At 36.0% G+C, this 8,714-nt stretch overlaps 1 pseudogene; it reads right to left on the bottom strand.

Annotated features, from left to right (window-relative positions):
• Nucleotides 1–5,372: 5,372 nt before the first annotated feature.
• LOC104849131 lies at nucleotides 5,373–5,953 on the bottom strand (annotated as a pseudogene).
• Nucleotides 5,954–8,714: the final 2,761 nt, after the last annotated feature.

Genomic DNA, 8,714 nt, shown 5'->3' with positions numbered 1-8,714 from the left:
TTAAAGGCAATTCCATATCATTAAAGGAGAAATGTAGGCTGAAAACCAAAGGCTTTCAACATACCTGGAAAGCTAACTCCAGGAAGCACCCAAACTAATTTTTAAACCATACCTGACTCTGGGAATGATTTAAAACACAAAGATCAGCACTTAGCATTTAGAAGTTACTGGATAAACATTTGTTCAATGATTGTACAATTACTTCAAAAATCTTCATTTCTACTAATTAATTTACATTCAAATAAACATCAGTCTTTTAAAAGGCATAAGCCATGTGGCCAACTTTGAAATGTCCTGTGCTATACCAATAATTACCACTCCTTTGAAATATCAGAGTCCAGCATGAATGGCTTGAAAGATCTACAAAGTTCTCTTGATATTCACATATAATCTTTATACCTGGGCTTTCCAATATAACTTCTGACAATGTTGGAAATATTTTATATCTGTGCTGTCGAATACAGGAGCCATTACTCACATGTGGCAATTTAGCACTTGAAATGTGACTACTGAATTTTTGTTTATATATTTGTATTTTAGTGCTGAGATAATTGCACCAAGGACTTTGTACATGCTAGGCAAACACTCTACCACTGAGCTGCACCCCTAGATCTGAATTTTAAATTTTACTTAAATTTAAGAAGTCATTAGTGGCTACCATGTTGCCAAGCACAATTCTGCAAAAGGATCAGAAAAACAAAGTTTTAAATGTAGGAAAATGTGCTTGTAGGCATTTTGATAAACCTTCATGTTATTTGCTCTTCTGTAGGGAGTTTCTTCATTCATCTTCTGACTTCCTTTACTGTGATCATTTTTTAGTTCTGTGGTTTCAAGGACAGTAAATGCTGTTTTATCAACCAGTTTTTTGCTCTTGTGATTCTCAAATCTGGCTGTGCATCAGCACCACACTCAGAGATTCCATTCAGCAAGTCTGGAGGGGACTGGGCATCTGTGTTTTTTAAGCTGCACAGATGATTCTGATCTGCAGCCAGGCTTGGGAACAACTACTTTACACAGAGACCCAAACCAGCAGCCCTTGGGCCAAATACACCCTCAAAACATATGTTCATCCCACACAGTGTTTTAAAACGTTTGAGTTAGTTGCCAACAAATTATAATTGCTACAAATTGTAATTTTTTTGTCCAAAAAGTAAAGACTGCCCTCTTCAGATAAAGCATAATTTCTGTGATTCAGTACTACTTGTCTGCCTCATATGGGGCCGGGCTTCCATTAGGCATTTGAGGATGAGACCTCTTTTTAACCCCATAGATAGGCAATTCTTACCAAATCAGGAAATAATTTGTATCAGTGGACCGTTCCTAGAATAGAGTGCCAACTATCCATAAGGCTGCATGTTATCATTTGGCAAACTGAAGACTGTGGCTCTATTATCATCAAAATCCCTAAGTATGTATGATAAAAATCTCAATAGAAAGATGAGTCATGGCTGGAAGAAGTCAAGATAGCAGAATATGTGCAGGCAGCAGTGAAGCCTTTCTGGGTCCTGGAATCAATGGAGCTGAAAAGTAGCTACTCAAGGAGAAAATAGACAAGCTCTAAAAATCAAGAAAGAGGTGACAGGAAAGCTATAAAAATCATGTTGTCCCAGTTAACCTTAATTGTCAACTTGATTGGATTAATATAGTCCTAGGGAGGTGATTGGATCACATGACTGCTATACTCATGGGTAATTCAAGATGCTCAGACCTGAATGTGCAGTTAGGTAGGGAGGCCCTGTTGGAGTAGGTCAACTGGGAATGTGCCTTTGAAGGTTGAATCTTTTACTAGTGAACTTCCCGTGCTCTCCTTCCTGGCCTCCATGAAGTAAAGAGCTTTGCTTCACCGTGCCCTTGCACCATGATGTTCCAGCCTTGGAGGAAGCTGACAGTGGACTGAAACTTCTGAAAATGAGCCAAGTAAATCATTTCTTCATTTAACTTGTGTATATCAGGCATTTGCTCCCAGCAACAAGACAGCTCAGCAGTATACATAGAGAAAAACAAAACAAAACAAAAAAGACAATGAAGCAATCCATATCATGAACCCTGGCTCGTGGGGGAGAGAGGAATCTGCCTCTACAACCACAAATTTGGAGAGAGTCAGAAACCCCAGTGACAAAACAACAAACTGTCAGCACCAGTATGAAGAAAATCCACAGTTACTGCAAGCTATAAATCCAGTGGGGGAACTTAATCTGAAAGTGACTCCTGCATGGAAGACTAGCTTTGGAAGATAAATCTATTGCAGTACTTGCCATAGCTTGGAATGGTACAACCAGGAACCTGTTAGGGAAAGGGATTATTCTTTGACATTGAACTACTTCAGGGATAAGAAGTCACAGAATAACTACACCACAGAGTCCCTGGGGACACCATGCTGCAGTGACTGGGTGAAAGACAGCCACAAGGGACAGTCACAGAGAGGGGGAGGGATAGTCACAGAACCCTGAGAAGTTCAAGAAGTGTGGAACTCACACTGTGGAGGATATCTGTAAGGTCCATCACACATGACTTTTAAAAATTATTTATTACAGTACTAGGGAATCTAACTCAGAGGTGCTCTAGCATTCAGCTACATCTCCTGCTCATTTTTTGCATTTAAGACAGGGTCTCACTAAGTTTCCCAGGTGAAACTCAAACTTGTGATCCTCCTGCTTCAACTTCTCATGTGGCTTTCTGAGGGGGCTGGATTTGAGAGTACTGGGATTAAGCCTACTGGATTGTTTGGTTCCCCTTGCTAATCTCTTCCAGCACAAAACTCAGTGTTCTATTTGCTTTCTCTACCCATCAGCACATTTGGGGGTATGTTTCTGCTTGGATATTTGCCATGGCCCTGGGTGCACTGACAGAGGGATCTATGGAGCAACTGTGATGCCACACTAACCCACATGCCATAAAGATAGATGGCACCAAGGTTCAGGTTAATTGGGTAGAAATTTTATTCAATGAAATGCAGAAATCTTCCCAAATCTTGGGAAAGGTATAGATATCCACGTACAGGAGACATTTAGAACCCCAAGTTGACATGGTCAAAAAACACCTCCCAATGTTACATTGCAGTTAAATTGTTATGAGTACAGAATAAAGAAAGAATATTAAAAGCTACAAGAGAAAAACATTAAGTCACTTATAGAGGCAAATCCACAAAAAGAACTGTATATTTCTATGCCAAAACTTGAAAGAACATGAAGGTATAGAATGATATATTTAAGCCTGAAAGAAAATAAATGCCAACAGCAAAGCTATCCTTCAAAATCAAAGGAGAAATAAAGACTTTGGAAGCTGAGCATAAACTAGAGAAATCCACAACCACTAAGCCAGCAGTGCATAAGATACTTAAAGAAATCCTACATAAGGAAGAGAAAGAGTAAATAAGCTGTTATAATTAGAAAAATAACCAAACATTAGAAAACCAACAAAATGACAAGAATTACTACATACTTTCTATAATAACTCTGAGTGAAAATTGTCTTAATTCTCAAATTAAAGGACAGAAATTCATAAAGGTTTTTTTTAAAAAAAGTCTTTGCTGTTTGCAAATACACCTCAGTAGCAAAGACATGCACAGACTAAGTGAAAGGATGGAAAACAATATTCCATGCAAATGGAATTCAAAAGCAAGCAGAAGTAACTACACTCATATCAAACAAAACAGACATCAAGACAAAACTAGTCAGAAGAGACATAGAAGACCACTTCATATTGGTAAAGGGAACAATTCACTTAGAAGATATAACAATTCTAAATGTATATACGCCAAACATGATGTGGCCAATTACATAAAACAAACATTTCTCAACATAAAGGGACACATATGTCTCAATACAATAATGCTGAATGACTTCAATACTCCATTCTCACCCCTAGATAGGTTATCAAGACAAAAAAAATCAACAAAGTATTAATGTGAAATTATACCATAGATCAAACTTACCAGATGTCTACAGAACAACTATCCAACAACTACAGAATATACATTTTTTTGAAGCAACTCATGGGATGTTCTCCAAAATAGATATTTTAGGCCATAAAGAAAGCTTTAATAAACACAAAAAGTGGAAGTAATTTCTTAATCTTATCAAATACTAATGTAATAAAACTAGAAATTAACAGTAAGAAAAACTTGAGAAATTACACAGATATGTGAAGGTTGAACAATGCTCTTGTTTTGTTGTGTTTGAGACAGTTTTGCTATGTAGTGCAGGCTGACTTTGAACTCACTGTATAGTCCATGCTAGCCTTGAACTCACAGTGATTCTTCTGTATCAGCCTCTTGAGTGTTGGAATTATAGGCATGTGCCACCACACTCAGCTGAACAACATATTTATTTTTTAAGGAATATAAAACTATTTATTGACCACTGCTCACCATTATTTACTATAAACTAAACAATATCCAGTAGGATAACATTCTGACTACTACAAAGTTATTTTCCTGGCTTCTCTTTAAACAGTAGCCCAAATACTGAAAAGACTGAGCCTACATATAAGGAACAAGTTGAGGGTCAAGAAAAACTTGCAGGTCAGTAATTTAGATTATAAATTTGTTCACTCATTTATTCTAGCAGGTTCTAAATTGTGACCACCTCTAGCCACTCAGTAAGTTTCCATGAGCCAAGTCTTAGACATCCATAAATCCTGACTTTAAGTAGATTTTAACTTGTTGTAAGGGAATGGATCATGAGGAATCTTTAATGTTCCCTTAACAACACTTCCTTAGCTAAATAAAATAAACCAGGTTTAGACTAGTTACTTTATTTGGGTAGGGAAATTGTTGGTAGTGATACAATTTTTCTTTTCAGGAATTTTGCAAGCAAACTGCTGCATTTTTGTGACTAAAGACTCAGACATGGATTCTGATACGGCTGCTTTGAAAATACCCACTTTGTCCAATTAACCACAGAATCATCTATTTAACTTGAAAGGTTATGGCTTCAGGAAAACTTTTGATTTTACTCTAAGTGATTTATTTCTTAGGTTGCTCAGAATGATGGCCTCTCAAACGTGGTGTTATCACCCATAATTTTTGTTTTGGTGAATGTTTGAAAACAAAACAAAAAACATTTACATAAGTATTTTATTTATACTCACACAAACAAACAAACAAAAACTCAGAATAGTCCTTAAGTATGTGAGCTAAAAATGAGCTCTGTTTGACTATGGATAATCCTCAATATTTAGAAAAGCAGAGGAAATACTTCAGGCTATCAATGCAGTTTTCTGATAAAGGAAGCAACTACAGAAAGCTTTTTGTTTGTTCAAAGTAACCAGTGCTATTGATGCAAAACAAACAAAACCCAACAATTTCCCCAAATACTACTTTCAAAACAAACATATTAAACTTGATTTTCACTAAAATGCATTTTTTCACATTAGTAAATAAAAAAACCAAGACCATATATATGATGTAAGTTATTGAGCTTCATCTCTGGACAAGAATGCCAAGTTAGTCTCTCTTCATAAAAAGCAACTACAATTTCAGGACAGTTCATATTTGCCTCTGCACCAAGGCAGTCTCATCTGAATCTTTCCATTTCATGAGAAACATCAATTCTCCACTGGCTGTGGCACCAGCTATTTGTGCAGGATCAAGACCTGTAGCAAATCCTCTAGGTTTACCAACAGCATCTCTTTTCTTCTTTGATTTGCTATCATCAGATTCACCATCAGATAAAGATTTTCTTTTTGTACCATATTTTTCTTTACCAGCTTTTTGATAATTAAGAAATACTTCAATTAATTCTGGAAAAACTAAATATTCTTCAGGTTCCCATGTATTGTCAGCATCTGTAAATCCCTTCCACTTTAGAAAATACTCCACCTTCCCATTCACTATATGATGGTCCAGTACTTTTTCTACCACAAATTCTTCAGGCTCTGCTTCCTCAACTTTTTAACTTTTTCCATTTTATTTCTTTCCCATTTTTTGCAATGTAGTTTTATTGGAGGCCATTTTTTTCTTTTATTGAGTTTATTGGTACATTTTAGGTATACAATACAGTTACATTCATTATTGGGATCTTGTACCTTTACATGACAGGTGGTCTTGGTTCTCATTTTTTTTCCCCTTGTCCCTGCACTCCCTTCACCCCCTGCTCCCCTCCCCATTTACAAATATTTTATTTCCATTTTTTCATTTTCTCATATTTTCCCCCTTATTACCTTTCCCCTACCCTTCCCACTTACCCTACACCTTTAGCTCTTTTCTTCCCATTTCACAATGTCAGTTATCTCATTAGGATCTAATGTACTATTACAGTTTATTCACACCAGAGAAACTATTCGGTATTTACACATGTGTGACTTATTTATTTTATTGCAGACTTGCCTGATGGTCCCCTGAGGGGAGGGTGGGATGGAGGGGGTAAGGGGTGAGGACCGTGACCCAAGCCCTCTTGGTGGTCGGAGGTTTTTCAGCTCCACACAACAATATTTTTGACTCATCAGCCATGAAGAAATCAAAGGGGAAATTAAAACATTTTTAGAATCAAATGAAGATGGAAACATAGTATACCAGAACTTCTTGGATACCATAGAGGTAGTCCTAAGAGGGAAGTTTATAGCCATGAGTGATTATTTTAAAAAATCAGAGGTCTCAAATAAACAACTATTGATATATCTCAAGATCTTAGAAATATAAAAACAAATGAAACCCCAAAGAAGGAAAGAAATAATAAACATCAGAGCTGAAATTAATGAAATAGAGACTAAAAGAATAGTATAATACATTAAAGAAACAAAGAATTGATTATTTGAAAAAAAAACAAATTATAAACCTCTAGCCAAACTAACAAAAAGAAAAAAACAAATCAATACAACTAGAAATGTAAAAAGGAATGTTTCAATAAACACTACTGAAATACAGAGGATCATTAAGGGCTTTTGGCTTTGTCTTGAGACAGATCTTGCTATGTAGTTCTGGTTTTGAACTTATATGTGGCTCAGGCTGGCCTCAAATTCATGGTGATCCTCCTGCCTCGGCCTTCCAATTGCTGGGATTACAGGCATGCATCACCTTGCCTGGCTTCATTAGGGATTGTTTTAAAAACCTATATTCTAATAAATTGGAGAATTTAGACGAAATATATCTCTAGACACATATGACCTACTAAAACTGAAATAAGAGGGTGTAAAAATTCTAAACAGATCAATAATAAGCAACAAGATTGAAGAAGTAATAAAAAATCTTTCAGAAAAGAAAAGCCAAAACTCAGATGGATTCACCCCAGAATTTTACTATACTTTTAAAGACCTAACAGCAATGTTCCTCAAAATATGCCATGATCTGGCCAGGGATTTAGCTCAGTGGTTTGGTGTCCTACCTTGCAAGCACAAAGACCCGAGTTCAATCCCCGGTACCAAAAAAAAAGAAAATGCCATGAAATAGGAAAGGAAGAAACACTTCCAAACTCATTCTACAAGGCCAGTATCAACATTTTACCAAAACTAGACAAGGACAAAATGAAAAAAGAAAACTATAGGTCAATATCCTTGATGAACATAGAAGCAAAAATCCTTAATAAAATACTTGCAAAGCAAATTCAACAACACATTAAAAAAATCATATACCATGGTCAAGTCAGTTTCATTCCAGGGATGCAAGGATGGTTCACCATGTGCAAATCAATAAACATAGTACACCACATTAGTAGAAACAAGGAGAAAAATCACATTATTGTGTATTGCAAATGTCCTAGTAAACATTAAAAAAACTATAAAAATTTACATTATTATCTCAATTTTCATGAAAAAAAGCCTGCAACAAAATCCAACATCCCTTCATGTAAAAGTCCTGAATAAACTATGCACTAAAGGATCATATCACAGCATAAAAAGGCAGTACATGATAAAACCACAGCTAATGTAATGCTGAATAGGGAAAAGTTAAAAGCATTTTCTTTAAAATCAGGAATAGTTAAAGATGTCCACTAAATAACTCTTAATCAATATAGTACTTGCAATTTTAGTCACAGTGAGTAGGCAAAAGAAAGAAATAAAAGAGATACAAACAGGAAAGGAACAAGCCAAAGTATTTCTATTTTCAGATGATACGGTCTTACATTTAAAAGACTCTAAAAACCTCATCAAAAAACCTTTAGATCTGATAAACAAATTCAAACAAGTAGCAGAATACAAAATCAACATTAAAAAAAAATCTGTAGCTTTGATATACACCAATAATGAATTAGCTAAGAAAGAAATCAGGAAAACAATTCCATTCATGATAGCTTAAAACAGTAACAACCTCAGAAATAAAAATCCACTTAGGAATCAACCTAACCAAGGAGATGAAAGGCTTCTACAATGAAAATTACAGAAGTTGGAACAATGCAAGTGAAGAAAACACTAGAAGATGAACAATTTCATTGCAGTCTCTGTCTAAATTCCAAATACAGAATGCTGGGCTTGGTGGCACACATCTGTAATCCCAGCACTCAGGAGGCTGAGACAGATTGCCATGAGTTTGAGGCAAGCCTGCACTACATACTTAGACCTTGTCTCAAAAAATTAAATAAAAAAGATGGGAAGAATGTAAAGTGGTGAACAGCAGAGAAGTAGCCTTTCTGAGATTTGGTATCCAGACTCTGGAATATAGCAACATGAGAAAGAAAAGAAGGGAAGTGGGTCCCTGAGACTCAAGAAGGATCTGAAGTGAGAACCGAAGCCCATAGGGAGAGTAAAGAAAGAGACCTTAATACAGAAGAAGGAGGTGG

Source organism: Fukomys damarensis, unplaced genomic scaffold (genome assembly GCF_012274545.1).
Source record: "Fukomys damarensis isolate Sample0158 unplaced genomic scaffold, DMR_v1.0_HiC HiC_scaffold_1, whole genome shotgun sequence".
Classification (NCBI taxonomy): Eukaryota; Metazoa; Chordata; class Mammalia; order Rodentia; family Bathyergidae; genus Fukomys; species Fukomys damarensis.
The sequence above is the reverse complement of the archived record's forward strand: the minus strand, read 5'-3'. Positions and strand labels throughout refer to the sequence as shown.